This window comes from Carcharodon carcharias, chromosome 23, assembly GCF_017639515.1.
Source record: "Carcharodon carcharias isolate sCarCar2 chromosome 23, sCarCar2.pri, whole genome shotgun sequence".
Classification (NCBI taxonomy): domain Eukaryota; kingdom Metazoa; phylum Chordata; class Chondrichthyes; order Lamniformes; family Lamnidae; genus Carcharodon; species Carcharodon carcharias.
In genome coordinates, this window is record NC_054489.1 from 31,652,298 (window position 1) to 31,674,274 (window position 21,977).

Genomic DNA, 21,977 nt, shown 5'->3' on the forward strand with positions numbered 1-21,977 from the left:
ATGTGAGTGTGAAATCCTAACAAGCTGCCTGGCTCCTTCTCTCCAACATGAAGATGTACAGGCCTACCTGTTTGTAGTTCACCACTCAGTCTTGACAAGCATGTTGCCCAGGTCACTAACTCCAGAGTTGCCATTGCACTTTAAGAAGCAGCAGGTTTTATATTTTAAGCCTGCTCCAGGTGTCTGTTCCTCCAGCTCCCAACCTCGCACCTCAGCAACAAATGGCCACATTAAAGCTGATGGGGTGAAATTCTTCCAGGGTGACGGATCAAAATGGCTGATATAGTGAACAGGCAGCCCATTATGCACCTGATTTCCTTTCCTGTTGACATCAATTGCCTATTGCTAATTAAGTACTAATACCTAAAACTAATGTACACCCCAATGTTTAATGGACTCTTCAGTCAAATCCAAATTATACTGCAATTCAATGAAGCAATTACAACAGTGTTTCTCTCCATCTTCTAAGGAAGGGTGGTTAAACATGGACAAAAGAGCTAAACTCTAGGGTGAGGTGAGAGTGACTGCCCTTGACATCAAGGCAGCATTGGACACAATGCGGCATCAAGGAGCCCTAGCAAAACTGGAGTCAATGGGAATCAGGGGGAAAACTCTCCACTAGTTGGAGTCATACCTAGCACAAAGCAGATGGTTGTGGTTGTTGGAGGTCAGTCATCTCAGTTCCAGGACATCACTGCAGGAGTTCCTCAGGGTAGTGTCCGAAGCCCAGCCATCTTTAGCTGCTTCATCAATGACCTTCATTCCATCATAAGGTCAGAAGTAGGGATGTTCACAGATGATTGCACAATGCTCAGCACCATTCGCAACTCCTCAGATACTAAATCAGTTCATGTCCAAACACAGCAAGACTTGGACAATATCCAGGCTTGGGCTGACAGGTGGCAAGCAACATTTGCGCCATACAAGTGCCAGGCAATGACCACCTCCAACAAAAGAGAATCTAACCATTGACTCTCGACATTCAATGGCACTACCATCACTGAATTCCACACCATCAACGTCCTGGGGGTTACCATTGATCAGAAACTGAATTGGACTAGCCATATAAATACGGTGTCTACAAAAGCAGGTCAGAGGCTAGGAATCCTGCAGCGAGTAACTCACCTCCTGACTCCCCAAACCCTATCCACCATCTACAAGGCACAAGTAAGGAGTGTGATAAATATTCTCCACTTGTCTGGATGAGTGCAGCTCTAACAACACCCAAGAAGTTTGACATCGTCCAGGACAAAGCAGCCCACTTGATTATCACCCCATCCACAAACATTCATTCCCTTCACCACTGCCGCAAAGTGCCAGTAGTGTGTACCATCTGCAAGATGCTCTACAGAAACTCACCAAGGCTCCTCAGGCAGGACCTTCAAAACCCACAGCCACTACCATCTACCAAGGGCAGCAGATACATGGGAACATCACCACCTGCAAGTTCCCCTCCAGGCCATTCATCATCCTGGCTTGGAAATATATCGCCGTTTCTTCACTGTCACTGGGTCAAAATCCTGGAACTCTCTTCCTAACAGCACAATGGGTGTTCCTACACCACAGGGGCTGCAGTGATTCAAGAAGGCAGCTCACCACCATCTTCTCAAGGGCAGTTAGGGCTGGACAATAAATGCTGGCTTAGCCATTAACACTGTGCCATGGTTGGCACAGAATGCTGGACATATAAATTTTCAATGAGTCAGGATGATTCAGGATCCATTTAAAAATGGCAGGCTTGTCCCGATTCTTGGATTCCTGACCCCATTCCTGGGCTGTCTCATTTTCCAGGATGCCTTTAAAGGGTCTGAACTGGTTCCTGTCAAAAGCCCGCATCTGGCACTCCTGACCTGGCCGGCTCCATTGCGGAGATAGGCACATCCTACTCCTCCACAATTTTCATGGATTCAGGCCAGGTTTTTTAAGAGATGTGCTCCATGGCCCCACAGAGAAGTCATGAACCCTAGTCTGCATGAGGGGACCTTTTAAGAGGTAAGTTCAAAAGGTCCTCATCATGCCCCCATGCCAAGCATTGCCCTTCCACCCACGCCCACCCATGACCCCTCATGCTCCCTATGCCAAGTTCTTCCCTTCCACCCACCCTCCATGGCCCCACATGCCCCCTTTGCCAAGCTCTGTCTTCCCACCCACACTCCCATGGACCTTCATGCTCCATATGCCAAGCTCTGCTCTTTCAACAATCCTTATGGTCCTTCATGCCCTGTATGGGCAGGTTTTTCAGCAAGAGTAACAGTTGTCGGGGTTCTCAGTCAAACATACATAATGAGGCTTGGCTGAGAGCCCAGACATCCATTAAGCTTGTTGAAACAGCTGTTTGATTGACAGCTCAGGCTCTCTGATCTCAACTGTCAATTTCACAATGTTTGTTTATAAAATGTTAAGTGGTTTCAAGCGTTTGTGGTTTTTGTTATTGATATTTTAAAGGTTCTGGGTGATTGACACATTTATTGGCTTGTAGTGATTTTTTTTGAACATAGAATGTTACGAATGAATTACTTTTTTTCAAAACTTTTTTTTTTAATGCATCCTACTGGCACTACAGGGTTCATTGGTTCTAGACAGTGTATATAGTGGCAATAGGCATGGAAGTGCCACAGCTTGTCATGGGGGAAATGGAGGGAGGCAAAGGGGGTTCTTGGAAGGACAGAGCTTGGGATAGGAGCATGAGGAACCATAGAGGCTGGGTGGAGGGCAGAGCTTGGCGTAGGGGGGTGGGTGGGGAAAATGAGATGGCATGGATGGGGCATGGGGAGTGTTTGGAGGGTGAAGGGGTATGAAGGGAGAGGGATGGGGAGGCCTTTGTGTTTTTATTTTAACTGGGACAAAGTCCCACAGCATCAAGGCTGGCCTTTTAAACATCTCACCTCTGCACTCAGAGGCCCCTGTGGCTGCCTTCAAACATCTTTCCAGGTTGGTTGCCTGACTCCAGTCTGCACCTGCACCTTCTCCCCCCACCCCCCTCCCCACACACACGCCCCAGCAATGAAAATTCCTCCTTTGTAGGCACTTTCCCCCAAGGTAGGAGACCGAGCTGGCAAATTTCCCAACAGCCACAACCCACCTCGGGGATGAAAACCCAGACTGTGTTCTCATATCTGCTCCCAAATTATATCTTCAACAGCCATTGTCTCAAGTCTTAGGCCTAAAAATTAGATTGTGCTCAAATTTGGTGCAGTAACTGAGGTATGAGCCTAGATAGAACAAGGGCAAATTGGGCTGCAGGCCTCATTTGAATTCATTCAGGCTTTTGTGCTCTGCCCAAAGGCAAGTTCTTGGTTTTGTCAGTGGTGATTTGCCATTGCCTTTCACTCCCAGGGAAAGGGTGAGGAGAATGGTTACCAAGACTAAAAGAAAAGCAAAATACTGAGGATGCTGGAAATCTGAAATAAAAACAGAAAATGCTGGAAAAGCTCAGCAGATCTGGCAGCATCTGTGGAGAGAGAAACAGAGTCTGCGTTACTGTCCTTCAGAGTTCTTAAGAGAACATAGAATCATACGGACTCAAAACATTAACTCTGTTTCTCTCAGTATAAATGCTGCCAGACCTGCTGAGTTTTTCCAGCATTTTCTGTTTTTATTTAGTCCCAAGTCTACCTCAGTTGGAAGAGGAATTGAAGCCATGCTGTTGGCACTATTCTGAATCACACACTAGCCAATTGACCAAATCAGCAACACTCCTGCCCCAGTCCTTCATCTGAACACTACCAGCAGAGCTGTAGGTGTCAAGCACAGCTGCAAAGGCAGTTCATTGTGTAGGTGTCAAGCACAGCTGCAAAGGCAGTTCATTGTGTAGGTGTCAAGCACAGCTGCAAAGGCAGTTCATTGTGTAGGTGTCAAGCACAGCTGCAAAGGCAGTTCATTGTGTAGGTGTCAAGCACAGCTGCAAAGGCAGTTCATTGTGTAGGTGTCAAGCACAGCTGCAAAGGCAGTTCATTGTGTAGTATAAAAGCATAATGTTAAATACGTAAATATATAGCCTACATCATCAGCGATGTAAGATCATATGATAACAGAACAAGGAGAGAGATAGTTCTATGTAGAGCTTCGTGCTGAGCCTGTATCATGCGTAGTTAGTGTAATGTTCAATAAAAGGTTGAGTTTACCAACAGCCTTGTCTCCAGCAGCAGCTGTATATCCAGATCCACAACTACCACATCTAAGATCCACAACTACCACATCTAAGACCCACAACGATGATAACAGATGATAGCAGCAGAAAACAAGAAGGAAGAAGCAACCAGTGAAGAGCCCAGCACCTGGAAGAAGCAGCAAGAGAAATGACTGCAGGACAAGAACAGCATGGGAAAATCTTCAACAGAACTCTAGAAAAGGATACAGTAAAGGGAAGCCATGGAAAAAACCCTACCTTTACCAGAGTGCTTCAACCACCTGGAAGACTTGGATCAAGCCAAGAAGTGGCAAAACTGGTATTGCATGTTTTACCAGGTACAGAACAGCATCAGGACTGGCAGGGATGGCTAGCAAGGAGCAGGTCAGTATCTTATACTACACCATAGGCAGTAGTGCAGATGATGAAATGGTCAGACAGTGACAAATGAGGAAGTTATCAAAGCCTTTGATACTTATTTTAGTTTCAAAAAAAGCACCATTATAGAGAGAGCAAAATTCAATAGGTGCACGCAAAGACCAGGAGGGAGCATAGATTCCTTCCTTAATGAGTTCTATCGATTAGCTGACAACTGTGAATATGGAGCCCTGAAACATAAACTAATTTGGGATCGCATTGTTGTGGGAGTCTTAGAATAACACTATCGGATTTTTTACAGTCAAGAGAAGATTTGACTCTATCGGAGGCTGTACAGATAATAAGGCATGCAGAAGAGAGAATGCAAAACAAAATCTTTATTCGAGGTTGAAAAGAAATCTCATGAAGACAAATAGCTGCTACAGTCTAGTTTATAGCACATAGAAGTTACAGTGCACCTAACCCCAGACAGAGAAAACGTGAAGAGCTGCAATTATTCAGTGTTCTCGTTGTTGGGTGAAAAGGCTGCATCCATGCGAATAATGCCCACCAAAAATATGGAGTGCGTTTCCTCCAAGGAGAGAGACTATTTTAAATCAGTTCACCACAGCAAACATCTTTTAACCAAGCAATTAAAGGAGTAAAAGCTAAGTCAAAGACCATTCAAGAAGTTGAAGAAGGAAAAGAGAACAGAAGTGTCATTCTTAGGAGAAATTACAGGATCAAATGAGGACTATTGGAGTGCCGATATTATGGTCAAAAGACATAAAACAAAACTTTAAATTAGACATTGGAGCAGGAGTCTCAATTCTTTCAGATGCAGAACAATGGGTAAAACCAGACTTCCTCCAGCTATCAACTATAAGAAGTTGAAAGTCAAGGGACAGTTGACTGCTAAACTCTAGTCAAAGGGAAGAGAAATCACAGAAATTTTGTATGTGATCCACAATCAAGGTTTTTTTATTCATTTATGGGATATGGGTGTCGCCGGCCATGTACACCTACAGTGCTATTAGGGAGGGAGTTCCAGGATTTTGACCCAGCGACAGCATATTCCCAAGTCAGGATGGTATGTGGCTTGGAGGGGAACTTTCAGGTGCTGGTGTTCCCATCTATCTGTTGCCCTTGTCCTTCTAGATGGTAGTGGTCTTGGGTTTGGAAGGTGCTGTCCAAGGAGCACTGTTCACTGTTAAGTCAAAAATCTTGCAGAGCTCTTCTAAAAAAGTGACGAATTAGAAAACCTTGAGGAAACCAGACTGTAGATTTCCTTGGAATAACAGGAGAAGGAACCAGACAAACTTGAGCAAGATAAACAACAAGATCAGAACCCAGAAAGGCTAGAATCAGAAATGCACAAATATCAAAGGCTGCATAAGGAATTAGGCTTTCCTAAGAAAAGACTGATCAGTGAGAACACTGATCACGGGAAGTAAAAAACTTGGATGAGGACTTGAAACGTCTAAAGATAAACTTGTAGAAGCAAATTCAACAAAGACAGATCTTCAATTAAAATTTGATGAACTTCAAGCGTCAGAAGTCTCTATTGGGTATTGTGAAAAATGCCTGGAACAGTAAAAGGAATTGCTGAAGAATCAGAACAGTTGGCTAAATGACAAATTAAAAACCAAGACTCATGGAGCTGTTGCAGCTTTGTCATGGAAAGCGCAATGACATTCTTGAACTCTGATGTAATCTGGAGAACAATAAGTGGTGTGCAAATTGGAGCAAAAACTACAACCATCGCCAAGGGCAAAAAGAATCCTCATTTCCATCCAGACTGTGGGAACATCTCGCAATGGGATGAAGGCAGAGGCTTCAGGGGGAGATGTCGGATAACGTATTTATCAGGATTAGAGGCTTAGGGGGAGATGTAGTATAAAGGCTTAATGTTAAATATGTAAATATATTGCTTACACCATCAGTAGCATAAGATCACATGACAATAGAGCAAGAAGAGAGATAGTTCTATGTGGAGCCCCATGCTGTGTCTGTATTGTACATAGCTAATATAACATTCAATGAAAGGTTGAGTTTACCAACAGCCTTGTCTCCAGCAATATCTGTAAGTCCAGATCCACGACGATCACATCTAAGACCCACAATAGTGATAACAGACACCTGTTGTGGGGATTGACAGGAGCGTGAAATCTGAATGAGTTTTGATGTGGTCATTTGAATTCAGTAGGGTATAAAAGCAGCTCAAAAAAGGTGTTAGGCCTTCTATTTCTTACCCAATGGACCTAACACAGATTTCAAGCAAGTGCCCTGGGTGACCACAGGACCCCCTAACCTGTATGGACTGAGCATATGCACACTATATTGGACCCTTCAGAACCTGTTTCCCAACCAAGCAACAAGCTCTGTGCAACTCTATGTCCAGGCCTAAGGTTCTTCATTAACCATATGGTGGCATATCAGCGGGATAGAAGGAAACACACGACGAAAATTGCCACGCAGAAGAGTGGGTTCCCCATCCACCAGGAAAATTAGGTCATTTGTACCATCGTTATATGTGAATGTTTAAATGCACATATCTACTGCAGCCAATGGTTGTGGCTATATAAGCTATCTTTTAATAAAGGCTAAGCAATAACTATATTTTAACAAATGTTAAGAACATCATTGTTTAAAATAAACAGTTACCTTAACAATTCTGATATATGTATCCATTGCCACTGGTTAAACACTGATATTAAGAGGCTTTGTATTCATGGTTCTGTTTGGAACCGTTCGTAAGTAAACACCTTCCAGTGTTACCAGCTGGCCTGTCTTCCTTAATGCACAAACCAGCTGCTTTCAAAGTACAATGAAGTCTGTCTTTAATAGTTTCCATCTGGCCTGGTATTCACCTGATGCTGTCTTTATGCTGCATCAGATCAACTCAAATACCTTGGGGTTACAGCAGGCAGTCTGCAGATACTGGATTCAGAAACTACCAGATGTCACGCAACAATTAAGCGAAAACAGCTAATGAGTTACCATCCATTGGCTCCTTGTGAAATTGTTGATGCTGTGAAATATGGTTTAGCTTCAAGGAGCGCTGGAATAAGGGACAGTCCTTTGAAAGCAAAGCCAAAAAATTCCTCCCGGATTTTCAACCTGTGGGTCTGCAGCACAGCTCTTTAAATTCGGCAACATCTTGCAAGTGCTCTTAGACAGGATACAAGAAAATGCATCTTATCTGAAAAGGTGATCCTTCTGTCATTGCAAGCTCCCAACATTTTCCCTTCCCCTAGACTTCCTTTGCAGAGCTAACTGTTGGAACTCTCAAGATTCACAGCTGCAGGGATTATAGTCAGGAAGTTAATAAAAATTGCATTAAGAGGTTCTAATAACATGAAAATTGGAGTTTTTTTTTAAGCAAAGGTCGGCCCAGAAATTAGTCTAGGCCTGTTCTTGGGCCCAGGTTCGGTTGCTACTCAAACAGCCAAACCTGAACTGAAAGGTCTGAGGAAGGATGGTAGCTGGTATTTGGGCCCCATTGACATACTCAGCAGCAGCCACATATGTCCACAGGCAGCTCGCCCAAGCAAAGCATCAACATCAGGCAGCACACTTCAGTTAAGAAAGGCTTGCATTTTTATAGCACTTTTCACAACCACCACATGTCTCAAAACGTTTTACAGCCTATTAAGTGCTTTAGAAGTATTGTCACTATTGTAGTGCAGGAAATGTGGCAGCCAATTTGTGCACAGCAAGCTCCCATAAGCAGCAATATGATAATGACTGGATAATCTGTTTTTGTAATGTTGATTTAAGGGATAAATATTGGCCAGGACACTGGGGATAACTCCCCTGCTCTTCTTCAGAATAACACCATTGGGTCTTTTACATCCGGCTGAGAGAGCAGATAGGGCCTCGGTTCACTGTCTCATCTCTTAATGAGGTATAGCTTATGTTTGTCAAAGACCATGGCCACCTTCAGACAGCCATGCATCCCACAGCTGCATAGACTTCAAAAACTAGAGATCTTACTTAGCTCCAATTTGTATTTTCAACCTTATAGTCTTGTTAACTACACATTGATCATAAGCTCGCAGATCCAGGTAGGATCAAGCATTTTGTTTAGTATAATCACTGATAATCTGTTAAGGAGAGTTGGGGGGTGTGGAGTGGAATGCCACTTCTAACAAGGAAGCACTCCTTCAGTACTACACTGGAGTGTCGACATTGCTATTGAGTCCTGGAGCAGGACTGGAACCTGAAACCTTGTGACTTAGAGGCAAGAGGGCTACCAGTCGAGACCCAGGAAGTGAGATTAGAACATGTCATTGAGGAGGGGGTGGTGGGGGAAGACATTGACTCCTGTAGTCTTCCTATCTCCAGAGGAAGAGTGTTTTTAAAGTAACGCTTATTCTTTTTAGCTGTTGAAACGGCTTCTAAGGAATCGTGAATGAGGTAGGCCCGATGCCTGCCCTATTCATCAGCAAAGAAGTTTGAAAAGGGTCCTTTAACAGGCATTTGGCCATAATGTACAAATTCAGGGGGCCTAATTCTTGTTTTAGGCAGCTGCCCAAGTCAACTAGGAACTCCACAGATTTAGTCGTGGGGCTGTCGTTTGTGATAACTGAGCACATACTCTGCAGTTGCTAAACTGAAAGCTCTGCAAATGTATAATGCCAAAAAAAAACTGGGTGCAAAATATACCAATGTCTATCCCAGTTTGTTTCTGATTTGCTTAAAACTTACGAAGTTTAAACTAAGAAAGAAACAACAATCCATTCAGGACTATGAGAAATGCACTGATTTTTTGAGTTTTTGGAAAATAATGAGTAACTTCTTTTTGTAGATAAATGTCTCCTTGAAACATGAGAACAAGACAATTTAAGTTAAATGCCGATCATTTACTTTTTTCTCTGTGAACTTTCAATACCTATTGGATCACATGAAAAATTTGCTGCTGAATGTAAGACAACATACTGCATGCTGACAAGGTCTATTTTATGGACTTCTCGTCTTTTGTTGCTTCATAGCTCCAAATGCCCAACCTGCTTGCTCCTTATCCTCTCTGTGTTCTCAAAATGGATTTCACCTTCTCTTCTCAAACATGTTCTTTTTCAAGATTACGCATCTGAGAAACCTTGAATCTTCCCAAGTCTTCCCTTCTCCTTTCAACCTACTATGTTTAAACTTTACATCACCTCAAACACTGCTTTCTGCTTGACATCATCTTATGATAATACTTGTACTTAGTTCAGCTCCACTGTGGGCCTTGGCTCTTTGCCTGAGTTGCTCTGTTGTAAAAGTAGATTCGGGAACTAGAGGAAAACCTCACTTCTTAATCCCATCAGTTGTGAAGTATTTAGTCAATCTAACTCCATGTTCTGTTGAAGGGTCATGAGGACTCAAAACATCAACTCTTTTCTTCTCCGCCGATGCTACCAGACCTGCTGAGTTTTTCCAGGTAATTCTGTTTTTGTCTTCCATTTTTATATTCTTCAATTGAACATCTTCCAGTTTTGAATTCTGACAGAGCTCACATCCAGAGTGTTAACCTACCTTTCCCTTCACTGATCAGACTGACCTGTTCTATATTGCCAGTGTTTATGTTTTATATATCTCAGAGAAATGCAGAGATGACACTTATTTTAAAGTGTGCAAGAGGCTATTAACAGAGCTTTAAAATATCTCTGCAACCACAAAATGTCTGCACTCATGCTTATCCCAGTTCTAGCTTCTAGCAGCTTCTCTGTTTAATCAAGCTCTCAGTCATCACCCAGGCTTAACCAATCAATCACAATGAGCATAGGTCAGTTATCAGACTCACATAATCAAACACAAAACAATTAAACCATTGAATATGACAGCAGCATTTCTTTTTCTCTGTCAACACATTGGGCATTCTGCAATATAAAAGTTTAACCAAGTAACAATCAAAAAAGATGCAGTGATGGCAGAAAGGAAATTCTTTTGATTTAACTACTCTCTAAACTGATTAATGAAGTAAAAACTAATAGCTGTTATTAACAGAGTCTGCTGGGATAAAGTGGGCTTTATTCAGACTATAAAGATTGATTGCATGTTACACATAATCACTGGTGACTCAGATGGAAATGAAAGCCATGATGTATTATTGGCCATGAAGTACTTTACTTTTAAATACAGTTTCTATTAATGTGACCAGTTATCCTCGATCTACTGAGGGAAATACAGTTTGGTTTGAGTGAGTCCATGCTCAGCCTCTGTACTATGGAACAGTATGGAGAGCTCCAGATTGGATCATTGGTCTGTGCTGATTTAGCTGGGGGCAACAGTTATGGCACCACTAATGGCACCCAACATCTCAAGACCAAGGAGGAGTAAAAGGGCCTCCTGTCCCGAAGAACTATTTAATGATTTATATTGGAAAGTGCCGATGCAGTGGAGGACAGGAATCAGGATCTGCTGTGGTGGCTCCATAGTCAGGTAGCCTGTCAATAGTCACAGTTTAGGTTCAGACATTAAGAAAGGTCTGTGGAGCTGAATCCCAGCACCAGCCCTTTCCTTCACCAAGTGCTCTGATGGGTAAAGGTGTAGTCTGACATGTCACTTAGCTTTCTCACCCAGGAAAATCCAGATGCTCAGTTAGTCTAAGTGAAGTGAAAGGCAAAGTAATAAAATGAACCACAGCTATTGGAGGACTGGTGCATGCATCACAGGAGAAGGAATGAGAAAATTTGGAACAAAATTTAATGTGTTTTGGCCACTCAATAAACTATTAATCATATTGTCACAGGTCAGCCTCCTCCACCAAAGCATCAGGAAGTCAAATCAACTTGCATATTCATTCATGGGATGTGGGCATCGCTGGCTAGGAGCGTTTATTGCCCATTCTTGTTCTGATGGCATTTAAGAGTCAACCACATTGCTGGGTCTAGAGTCACATGCAGGCCAGGTGAGGACAGCAGATTTCCTTCCCTAAAGGACATTAGTGAACCAGATGGGTTTTTACAACAATCGACAATGGTTTCATAGTCATCATTAGACTTTTGACTCCAGATTTTTATTGGATTTAAATTCCACCATCTGTTGCAGCAAGATTCAAAACCAGGTCATTACCCTGGGTCTCTGGAATACTAGCCCAGCGACAATACCACAACGCCATCATATGAAACACCTTATTGCTTGATGGAGCAATACCCAGCTAGGAGCAAGTCATAACACTAGCACACTCCTTGTACTAGATGGTTGGAATGAGCTAGAAGTAGTCAAGAATGTGAGGAGCTAACATTTGAGCGGGAGAAGGAACAATAAATAATTTTAAAAGAATAGGTGCAAATAAAATGTAAAAAAGGTAAAAAAAAAACATTTGCTGCACTTCATTATACCCAGCCTCGTTGGAATCTACCTGAGGGTTAGAATGACAATGGGCTGTACATTTAAGCAGATAGCATTATCAAAGACGTAGCTGGCAGACTTAAGTGTCAGGCAGTGCTGGCATTCAAACTCAGACATCTGGTTACAAACTGGGGCCTACGTGACTGGGCTGCTTCCTGTTTTCTAGCGGTTTTCACTCCCTGAACTCAAAAGCTTTAATTCCCTGACTAGAAATCCGAAGCATTTTAAGCTTCAACTCGAGCTTTGCCAATATCCTGACAATTGGACAATTGGAAAGATAAACGTCCCCGAGAGTGAGCCATTATCTACCAGTTTAATGAACAGAATAGGCTGTTTCAGATTGAAAGAGACAGTACAGTATCTCCCTGTGCAATGTGCACAGGCCAGATGAAAACTATCTAGGCTTTTCAGTGAGTTTATGAATAGATGGAGATGAGATGAGGAGGTGGAAGAGACAAGTCTGAAGCATGTAGGAGCTCACTAACAAAAGTGCAATTTATGATAAGGCCACAGAGAGTCGTGTCTTTATGAAAACTCGTTACTTATCTATATCTTATCCTGAAGTACACAAACTCTAAATAAATTCCTTAAAAATAATGCTTCAGAAATGAACAAGTCTTTTCCATAATTCCTTTGAACCTCGATGGAATTTTAATCCACCCAGCAAGAGACAGACAGGGTATGGGTCAGCAGCCATGTTAATCCTTACCCCATTTTACTCTCTATGAATGAAAATGAGTCTTCATCAAAGCACATTGAGACCTTAATGGTACCCAAGAAATATTTCTATGGCAAAACATTTAAAAACAGCTATTGCCACACTGCAGTCACATACTCCAAGGTTAGATTAAACCCACAGGCTAGCACCTAGTGAAAAGATCTACATATAGAACAAAACACAAAGGAAGAAGTACATATGCAAGCTGAGTGTTTAACATATAGGATGACAGAGAGATGAACTCAGGGAAAGCATTGGATATTGAATGTGCATTCAGTGTTAGCCACTTACAGTTCACAGATAACAAGCAACCCAGTTTTTCAGGGTTAGATATAAAGCACAGTTACATATAGAACAGAGGGATTGAGCTACTATGGAATAGCATGTTTGGATCTACTAATACAGTAACAACCTTATTTCTTACATCCAGTGCCTAATATTAATGTACAAATATTATAGTCCAACACTACAGTACTAGCTAAAATTATTGTCCTTTATCAGATAGGATTACCTTTGACATAATCAAAACTGATTTATTGACACATTTGAAGGCTAAAGCCTTAAACTCCACAGAATAAGGGGCATTATTATTGAAGGATTTGCCATTTTAAAAAGATACTGTATTTCGGAAAGGTTGTTGGCTTTAAGCTGAGTGGTCTGGTTGAACACAGCTTAGACAAACACCCTGTCCTCATAAAAATTAATTACTTTTGGGGTGGAATCTGGATGCAAATGCAATTTAGGATGCAATTTCATCATAGTCAAATGAATTATTATTGATTACTAATAAATACACTTCAAAAGCAGTAACTAATCCAATTAGCACTAATTCCTGTTAGTAGCTGTGTGACTGCGCTTGTGTGATGTAACGCCAGCTTTTCAAGAGAATGGTAAGAGCTATTCGGTAAATAAATTGCCATGGTTAAATCTTCCTTTTTTTCCTCCAAGAATCTTATTCCAATATAAATATTCCATAATGCATATATTCAAAGTCACGAGAGATCTAGACAGAGCGGAAAGAGAGGAACTGTTCCCATTGACAGAGGTACTGAGGACCAGAGGACTCCTATTTAAGGTGATTGGCAAAGTGAGCAATGGCGATATGAGGAAAAGCTGTTTTAGAGTGAATGGTTAGGATCCGGAACGTACTGCTAACAGACAGATTGAATCATGGCTTTTGAAAGGGAATTGGATCATTATCTGAAGAGAAAAACATTGCTAGGCTACAGGGAAAAGGTAGGTAGGTGGGTTGTGCTTGCAGAGAGCTGCCACAGACACAATGGGCCAAATGGCCTCCTTCTGTGCTGTAACCATTCTATTATTCCATGGTGTTATATGTAACGTGCAGCATTGTTTTAAGAGTCACACAATTAGTTTTTTCCCTTTGTGCAGGACTTTTCCCTCTGCACAATTCAGGTGAATAACACATCAACTTCTTCATGACTCCAACTCTAATACCACTGACTACGCGACACTGCCTTCTCTCACTCTCGGCTACTGTGAGACAGCACCACCTGCTGGCTTGTTTAAGTACTGTGCATTTTTGGTGAAATTGTAGTTGAGTGTCAAGCACATCCAGCCGGGGCTCTGACCTTCCCAGACTTGTTAAGTAATAGCCTTCAAGCTCCAGTCCCTGATAAGTAGAATCAGTGCAGCAACCCAATGAGTGATACAAATTCCCTGTAATACCAGACGTGTCAAGATACTGACTCGAGACAGTTTGCCCCAGGAAACTCCAGCTCTCTCACATCTGGTGGCTAATTAAAAATGTTCAAACCTCCTCATGCCTCCAGAGGATGGTGAGGGACAAACCATAAAATGGATTGAAAGAGGGACAATGTCAATCTACAATGCAGAGGCAGAATTGGGGGAGGGAGGGTTTTTTTTTAAAGGAAGTGCCTGTTCTGGAAATTTTTCTATGATATTCAATATTTACTTGCAAAGATTTTAGAGTGTGATCCAGCATTACTTTTTATTTCTGTTCAATCGCATTTTGCCATCTTTTCTCTTTTTATTTCTGATTTCCATCAATTGCAATTTCCTTCATATCTGCACTATTGATCAGGGATTAGCTTACACTGCTTGCACACAACTTTAAGTGCTGGAAATGCTTGTCAGGGACCCATGATCTCCCAGTCTTTGGAGACTGAAAATCCTGCAGGACAAGCTGACTGCTAAGTCTGAACACCCTATTAAACTGCCTGCTATGTACATTCCTGTGTCAGGAGGTAACATTCATAAAAATCTACCTGAGTGTCAGAATTAGAGGGGATGGGGTGGTGGGGCTTGAGGGATTGAATTTTGATCATGGGGTCTATTTGCCCCATCAAGCCTGTACTGGCTCATTTGAAGACATTTGCTTTCCATTCCAGTGCAGCAGGCTCAAGGGGCTGAATGGCCCACTCCTGCTCTTATTTCCTACGTTTCTTGTTCCGCAAAGACAGGTTCTCGGCTCATTGTCTGCTGAAGCTTCTTCCTGAGCTGTTTCTTTTTTGCCAGTGGTGGTTTGATATTGCCTTCCACCCTTAGAGGCATGGCAAGGAGACAGGAAATGCAGCCATGCTGTTGGCATTATTCTGAACCACATACTGGCTATCTAGCCAACTCAGCTAACCGGCCCCCTACGTTTGTTTTACCTCTGACCAACATTAATTGAAAATCTTTGCCATTTATTCTGCCACATCACAGAACATTTTGAAAAGCAGTATTTTTATATGCAATTTACATTTTAGAAACTTCCACACTGCCTACTTAAAAATCAAACTGTTTTGTCCGACCCATGCAGGCGATAGTCTTCTTTCGACCCTATGACTTGCTGTTAAAAAGCTAGGGTTGTGCCTTAGATTTCTCCCAAATACAGTGGTATTGGTAACTCCTGTAAGTGGTCAGACTACCACGCATTTAGAAGTATGCACACACTGCACAACACCTAACTGTGTGATAGCATAATCCAGGGGTGTAACAGGAGTATTTCCTTGTATCTGACAGATACAATTCATTGAGCTGCCTTCATTTTAAAGCAGCTGAACATACAGTGCAGCAGCTATTGATTGGATTCATTAAGTTCGAACAGTACATCTTGTGTTTATAGAGTGATACGAATAGTTATGTTTCCCACATGAAAGGGTCATCTTATTTCACTTGAAAAGCAAACAAAAAACTCTCCTAAATGCAAAACAGGCAAAAGCCTGTTTAAAGCTTGTCCCTCTAGCTTTCAGATCAGATTCACTTCATAGTCTTTGCTGGATCAGATTGACTCCCTCTGTCTCTGGTTCTGTTCTTTAGCTTCCTGTATTCATAGACAGAAATATCAGAGACTACCCAACACACTAGGTGTTGGCTGATTAATTAATTGCCAAGTCAGAATAATGAATTTCTTATTATTTATTCTTTCACGAGATGTAGGCATCACTGACTAGGCAAGCATTTGTTGCCTATCCCTAACTGCCCTTGAGAAGGTGCTGGTGAGCTGCCTTCTTTAATTGATGCAGTCCATGTGGCTTAGGTACACCCACAGTGTTGTTAGGAAGGGGATTCCAGGATTTTGATCCAGTGGCAGTGAAGGAACAGTGGTACTGAAGCAGTCCATGTCCAAATGCAGCAAGATGTGGACAACTTTCAGCTTGGGTGACAAGTGGCACATAACATTCGTGCCACACAAGTATCAGACAATGACCATCTCCAACAAGAGAGAATCCAACCATCTCCCCTTGATATTCAATGGCATTACCATTACTGAATCTGCCATTATCAACATCCTGGGGACAATGATGTAGTTCCAAGTCAGGATGATGTGCAGCTTGCAGGCAAACATGTAAGTGGTAGTGTTCCCATGTATCTGCTGCCCTTGTCCTTCAAGGTGGTAGAGGTTGCAGGTTTGGAAGGTGCTGTGGAAGGAGCCTTGGTGAGTTGCTGCAGTGCATCATGTAAATAGTACACACACTGCTGACACTGTGCATTGGTGGTGGAGGGAATGAATGTTGAAGGTGGTGGATGGGGTGCCAATCAAGCGGGCTGCTTTGTCCTGGATGGTGTCAAGCTTCTTGAGTGTTATGGGAGCTGCACTCATTCAGGCAAGTGGAGAGTATTCCATCACACTCCTGACTTGTGCTTTGTAGATTGTATACAAGCTTTGGGGAGTCAGGAGGTAAGTTACTCGCTAAAGAAATCCTAGCCTCTTACCAGCTCTTGTAGCCATAGTATTTATATGGCTAGTCCAGTTAAGTTACTGGACAATGATAACTCCCAGGATGTTGATAATGGCAGATTCAGCGATGGTAATGCCATTGAATATCAAGGGGAGATGGTTGGATTCTCTCTTGTTGGAGATGGTCATTGTCTGATACTTATGTGGCATGAATGTTACTTGCCACTTGTCACCCAAGCTGAAAGTTGTCCACATCTTGCTGCATTTGGACATGGACTGCTTCAGTATCTGAGGAGTCATAAATGGTATTGAACCTTATGCAATCATCAGCGAACATCCCCACTTCTGACCTTAAAGATGGAGGGAAGTTCATTGATGAAGCAGCTGAAGATGATTGGGCCTAAGACACTACACTGAGGAACTCCTGCAGTGATACCCTGGGGCTGAGATGATTGACCTCCAATAACCACAACCATCTTCCTTTGTGCTAGTTTTGACTCTAACCAGTGGAGAATTTTCTCTCTGATCCCCCGTGGCTTCAGTTTTGCCGGACTCTTTGATACCACACACGGTCCAATGCTGGCTTGATGTCAAGGGCAGTCACTCTCATCTCAACTCATGAGTTCAGCTCTTTTGTCCATGTTCAGACCAAGCCTGTAATGAGGTCAGGACCGAGTGGCCCTGATGGAACTGAAACTAAGCATCAATGAGCAGGTTATTGCTGTATAAGTTGCAGTCTATGGAAAAGCAACATCAAAGATTAGTTCATTTGCACTTTTGGCCTGGTATTGTCTTTTCTTTCAAATACATGTGAATACACTTTGCTTTCAAACACCCAAAATTTTAGGTTAACTCTTTTTTACCGAATCCTTTCTGTGAAAAAAGAATCAAAAAAGAATCTGAAACATGACACTAGCTCGAAAATATATATATAGGTTTGAATGAACAAGCCTAACAGCACTATCCTTTATTTTGTTGTGTGCAGCTTTATATATTTTGCTTAACCAATCAGGCTTCATTCTTCACCAATATTCGACAAACAAAACACGCATAAGCCCAATGCAACACAACAGGAACTTCAGCAAAATTATTAAAAATAATTCTCCGTAATTAACAGGAGATTCAGTAACATCCCAAGCTCATAATAACCACAGCCCTGTGCCTTAGCGTGAGCCTCAAAGATGGTTTGTTCGGCATTGAAGCCTTTTTTGAACCAAAATCATTACTATTAAATCTTTAAATACATTTCTGAAGGACTTTTACAACTAACGCTGTATGATAAATTGATTTTTTTTCCGAAGGGAAAGCTCCCGCCTACCACAGGGGAAAGCAAGAAAGCATGATCCTTATTTAGAGTGAAAAGAGAAATGCCAACACAGGTTTCATTTTCTGACAAGTAATGAAATGCAGGTTGGCTGTGGGAAATTAAAATCATTTATATTGCATGTTAAAAGCTCACAGCTGAAGTAAATTAAAGCCACACAGAAAAAGCACAACCAGGATCTGCATTATTGTTCTGAGTAATATTAATTTCAAAAAATAAATGACACAGGCGAGTCAGATGCTCCGATCTATTCATTTCCAAGCCTTATTCTCTAGCTCCCGCCAGTTATTGCTGTAGAACCAAATGCAGTAGGACTATTAATGCCTTTAGCTGATCTCAGCCATGGTTGTAGTTGGAGTTGATCATGGTGTCCCTGCCTATTGGAATTGGAGGCACCAGGGGTGCCTGGGTTAAATCGAACAGGTCTGTCATTCCCGATCACTATCTATTGAATCTTCCTGCACCTGCCCGCAAGCAGGAGTCAAAGGGTGGTGGGGGGGGTGGGTTTGGGGGGGGAAATCATTGACAGTGTTAGGTTAAGGCTTTATATCTGAGGGTCCTGACTTAGAGGGTGAGGTTTACAATCCGGGTTTATGAATCCAATGCCAGGTTACTTCTGGGCCGGTGACGCTGCACAATTTAAAAATGCAAATGCCTGAATTGCCCTGTAGGTGAGATCGGCGTCCAACTTTAATGGCACCAGGTCCTACCTGGGGATGTGATCTAGTTCTTGAGAACAATTTTCCAAGGCACAACACGCCAGCCATTGCCTGGGCGAACAGATCAAACAAACATCCAAATGCTCACTCATCAGGCACTTAAACTGCTCTGCTCAATGGCAGCTTTGTGCCACCACATGAGTTCCTCAGTTTGACTATCCATATATTAAAAATAATATTTCAAATCAGCAGTCATAATCAACAAAGGCTCCCTGCTGAACTCCCGGCAGCTGTGCACTGTGTTCCAGACCATTCACTCTACCCACTACTTTCTTTAAAAAATTGATTCCATCCTTCCAGCCGTTTAGCTATGAGTTTAACAACAAGTCAATTGGAGGCGTGTGGATTAAAGGTTTCCCCTCCCCTCCCCCACCAACCCCCACACTGCTGCCCTCCGTTTAAAAATTCCAGCACATCTTGGAGGCATCAGGAGACTGACACGCCATCTGAGAGCAGTATTTTCAAAGTGCACCCGCTGTTGGCCTCGCCCTCATGGGCAACTGAAAATCCAGCCCAGTGAGACTGTGGTCTTAGCCACTGGGGAGTAGAGGCCTGCAAAAGCCAGGAGCCTCTTCCCAGGAAGGGAGCAAAATTCAGGGCAATCTCATTCTGGCATACCTTCAAGTATCTGTAGATTGAATAGTTGTGTCAGAGCTCTGACAGCAGACTGTCTCCTTGTTTTCTTGACCAAATAATGATGCACAACATGAAAAATGGAACAGATGAGACTATCTGTCCCTTTAATTCCTTCTCTCACTTAGACAGTCCCCCAGGATTGAGGATGACTTGCTTCCACTCCAGCTCGATGGATTTTGAGATGGCTGCTAAGTCCAATGTGTGATCTGCAGACTCTGCCACATGCGTTGCTTGACGGGTTGGGTAGGTGGGCTGTTTGGAGGTTTGTGTGCTCCCTCCGAAGCCTTGACTTCGCCTCTGCATGTTCCTGATGAAGTCCTTTGGTTTATTCAGTGCCTTCCCAAATGAGCCTTCTCCATTTTGTTCAGTCACAAGCCAGGGTCTCCCATGGGTCAATGGGTATGTTGGACCTCTTCAGGGATGCTTTGAGGACATCACTAAAGCATTTCAGCTGTCCTCATGGGGCCTCCTGCCATAGCCAAGTTCCAAGTAGAGTGGCTGCTTTAAGACATGCAATGCTTTCATTGCTGGTTCTGGCATGTGTGTACTTCCAACAAACAGAAGGTGAGTTGAATTAACTGTTCAACATTTTTGAAATGTAAATTTAACCAACTGTGCTTATCACTGGGAATTCCTGTTTATTCAGAAACTAAGAGGTTTATTTATTATGCCCATTAAACAAGCACCAACAATTCAGTGTTTTACTGATCAGTTGCAGATATCCTAAGCTAGGAACAAGTGAAAGCTGGTTAACAGCTTCAAAAAGCCCGACCACTCAAAGCAATACGATTGTGGGTTTAAGTCCCACACTATAACCTGAGTACATAATCTATGCTCTCAGTCGAGTGCAGTGCTGAGATAGCGTTGTATTTCTCTTGCCTGGTTTTCTAATTCAGTGGATGTTAAGGATCCCATGGTGCTATCTGAAGAAGCTGATATTCCTTAATAACTAACTTGTGTTTCTCTGTCAACCAGCATTGAACTTGTTATTCAGAACATTGGTGTTTGTTGGACTTTGCTCAGTGCAAAATGGCTGCTGTTTACTAACAGACCAACGGTGGCCACATCTCATTGTATCTGAGCGGCATGTTATGATATTTAAATACACTTCATTCTCCTCTCCCACCTAATTTATGTTGCCACTATTCTTCACCTCTCCCCTCAAGCCGGGTTGATACTTATCTTTGTCCTCCTTCAGTTTGTGCTGGCCCTTTTATTCCCCTCTCAAATTTTATTGGCATTTCTCAATGCAATTCCACTGGCTCCAGGAGATTGAACATCCCTGTGATCTAGGTACAAACTCTTGCTCTTACAAGAGCTCCTGTTGATATTGTGCAGCAGTGTTCAATTCTCTGAGGCTGCAACAAGAGGCTTTTATAAAATTTATTTTTGGGATGTGGGCATTGCTGGCAAGGCCAGCATTTATTGCCCATCTCTAATTGCCCTTGAACTGAATGGCTTGCTGAGCCATTTCAGAGGGCAGTTAAAGGTCAACACATTACTGTGGGTCAGGAGTCATATCTAGGCCAGAACAGGTAAGGACAGCAAATTTCCTTCCCTGAAGAACATTAGTGAACCAGATAGGGCTCATGACAATTGATGATTGTTTCATGGTCACATAGTTTTCAATTCCAGATTTTATTAATTGAAGTTAAATTCCTCAAGCTGCCATGAATTTGAACCCATAGCTCCAAAGCATCAGCCAGGGGCCTCTGGATTACTAGTCCAGTGACATTATACCGCTGTCTCCCCCACTGGCACAGGGAGTGGTGCAAGCATGGATAAATGGGCACTGCTTTGAAAACATTGACTTTATCTAGTACAGAATGGCTTTTAAGGAAGGGTAGCACTGAATGTCATCAGGCAGCACCATGGAGTTTTCCACTATGGGAATTATGAGTATTATACTCCAATTTCCCCATCTGCCTTTCCCCCCTCACTAATTTTCTCCTTGCTTTCCTGGAATATATTTCCACTCTCTGATCACTCTTTGGTACTGCAGTGATGTGGCTAGTCTTCACGTGTGAGTGTTGGCAAGCTATTCTGGTGGGTGGAGCTATCAGAGCTGAGATAAATCCCATATTCAACCCCAGCCACAAAAGCAACCTTAGATCTGGAGCTTCAAGACCAACTGTAACAAACCTATCACTCTTGGAGATTAGTGACTAGCACAACCTGGTGTTTAAACTGGGACCTTCTTCATCTGCCATCTCTAAGATTCATCACTTTAATCTCATATGCCTGTGTTCTGGAAGGCAGACAGTCCAGTTGATAGCTGCACTGTGACAATCAATTTTTGATCCATCTATTTTCCTTACTCCAAAACAGCCCAACCTGACAGGAAAATCTTGTCTTCAACCCATGGGATCAAGATGCCAATGCAACTTGAAATTACGATTTAAACTGTGATTTCCCATTTGGTTTTCTAGTGATGTTCTAATGGTTAACTAGGGGTGACTGTGGAAGAGGTGGTAAGATTTCTATGTAACACCAAAGATGGTTGCACATTCCAGGCTAACAGTGATATGTCTCACTTACTATATAATTGGAATACCATCTGATAAACTATTCAGTATGGCTTACATTGCATTTTTAAAAATTAATTCATG